This window comes from Dasypus novemcinctus, chromosome 16 (genome assembly GCF_030445035.2).
Source record: "Dasypus novemcinctus isolate mDasNov1 chromosome 16, mDasNov1.1.hap2, whole genome shotgun sequence".
In the NCBI taxonomy this organism is placed as follows: domain Eukaryota; kingdom Metazoa; phylum Chordata; class Mammalia; order Cingulata; family Dasypodidae; genus Dasypus; species Dasypus novemcinctus.
In genome coordinates, this window is record NC_080688.1 from 80384530 (window position 1) to 80386552 (window position 2023).

Genomic DNA, 2023 nt, shown 5'->3' on the forward strand with positions numbered 1-2023 from the left:
GTGACCACACGGCTAGAACCTTTCTTGAAGTCAGTTAGGTCTTTGCTTGTTTGTGCTCTGGCTGCCCCCTCCCATTTCTGCGCCCCACATATGCAGCTTCCTGCCCCTCCCAAGCTGCTGAGTCACCTGTGTGTCCTCAGGCCCCTCCCACTGGTCCTCCAAGTACCTGAACTCCCAGGCTAGTCTCCTTAAGGAACAAGTGACTCAGTACGCTTTTCAACTCATGGAAAGTAATAATTCCAGTAGACTGTGTAGGAGGAAGTTTTTCTTGAGAAAAATAAATGTAAAATTTCTGTGGAAAAATTAAATGAGTGAAAGTAAAATATGTTTTTAAAAGAGAAGTAATTATAAGGGATTTGCTTTATTAAATAGTGAAATATACTGTTATTTAAATAGTTTTAATTGGCACAAAATAATAAATAATAATAAAAATAAATAATAAATAAATAAATAGTAGAAGATAGCTCAGAAATAGACTATGTATTTATAAAAAATTTTATATATTCAAAACTTAGCTAGTGATGAATGGGTATTACACATCTATAGGGGAAAGAGTTTAAAGAAATGATAGTGGTATAACTATCATTTAAACTTATTAAATATAGGAGGTTCCTGTATATCCCCCATCCCCGCACACCACTCCTCCCACACCAACAACCTCCCTCATCATTGCGGCACCCTCCTCACTCTCGGTGAACACATTTTGGGGCACTGCTGCACCATGTGGATAATAGTTTACTTGTAGTTCTCACTCTCCCCCAGTACATTCAGTGGTTTATGGCAGGATCTATAAAATTCAGCTTCTGACCCTGCAATATCATTAAGGACAATTCAAAATCCCCAAAATGCCCCCACATCACATCTCTTCTACCCTCTTCCTGCCCTCAGCAACTACTGTGGCCACTTTCTCCACCTTGATGCTAAAATTTCTTCTATTACCAGTCACACTTTCCTGTTGGCTTCTGGATCTCCTGACTGCCTCCTCCCCTTGGTCACCCTTTCAGTATTTCCCCCTGGGTCACCTTTTGGCCCCTCTGCTAACTTGGCCTACCTCGGGGCTCTCTCCATTGCCCTTTGGTCTCTGTTTTGTGTCTACTCCCAGATGATCTCATCCATGCATGGGACTTACCATCACCCATATGCTGAGAACACCACATTCCCAACTCCATCTCTGAACTCTTGCTTGAACTCCAGACAGATGCAACTACCTGCCTAGTGGACATAACCATCTAGGTAAGTAAAAGTCTGCTCACACTTAACATACACAAAAACAGAACTTTTGATTCCTCCAGCCTTCCCCTATTTGAGTAAAAAGCATCATATCAACTTCATTACTCAAACCAAAAGCTTTGGTGTCATTCTTTTTTCTGCTCTTTTCATTAACTTCTACATCCAATCTACTAGCAAATCCTGCTAAATATACCTCAGAAATTCAAGAAATTTTCATACTTACCAAGCATGAGAGATGCCATGATCACGAAGGTGCTTTTTCTAGGGTGAGGCTGATCCATTGTACTGGGAATCTGCTGATGTCTGAGATTTCCCCATGGTGGAAATTCCACCGCCTAAATTGTGCTGGTGGGGAGTTGTATGTGCACTTTCCTCTGACCAAAAAAAAAAAAAAAGATTAAAAAATTGAACAAATTCTACTTTCTCTTCAATTCTACTGCTGTAATCCTATTCTGAGCCATGTTTATCCTCTCCTAGACTAATATCCTGGTACTGGTCTTATCCCCTCTCTGCCTCCCACAGTCCATCCTCTGCATAGCAGCCAGGATATTATTTTGTTTTCTTCTAAATTTTAAAATTTGTCCTATTTTTTTATTTAATTAAAAATTTCTAAATTTATTTTTTATTTATTTTTAAAAGATACTTAGATTATATGAAATATTACATTAAAAATGTAAGGGATTCCCATATGCCCCACTCTTCACACCTTCCACTTTCCCTCATATTAACAACTTCTTTCATTGGTGTGATACGTTCATTGTAATTGATGAACACATTTTGGAGCATTGCCACA

At 39.1% G+C, this 2023-nt stretch overlaps 1 non-coding gene across 1 annotated transcript; it reads left to right on the top strand.

Moving 5' to 3' along the window:
• The first annotated feature begins 1445 nt into the window (after nucleotides 1-1445).
• On the top strand, nucleotides 1446-1606 carry LOC111762849 (U1 spliceosomal RNA). Its single transcript, XR_002795860.1, has one exon. It is a non-coding gene; the product is annotated as a U1 spliceosomal RNA (small nuclear RNA).
• The last annotated feature ends 417 nt before the right edge of the window (nucleotides 1607-2023 follow it).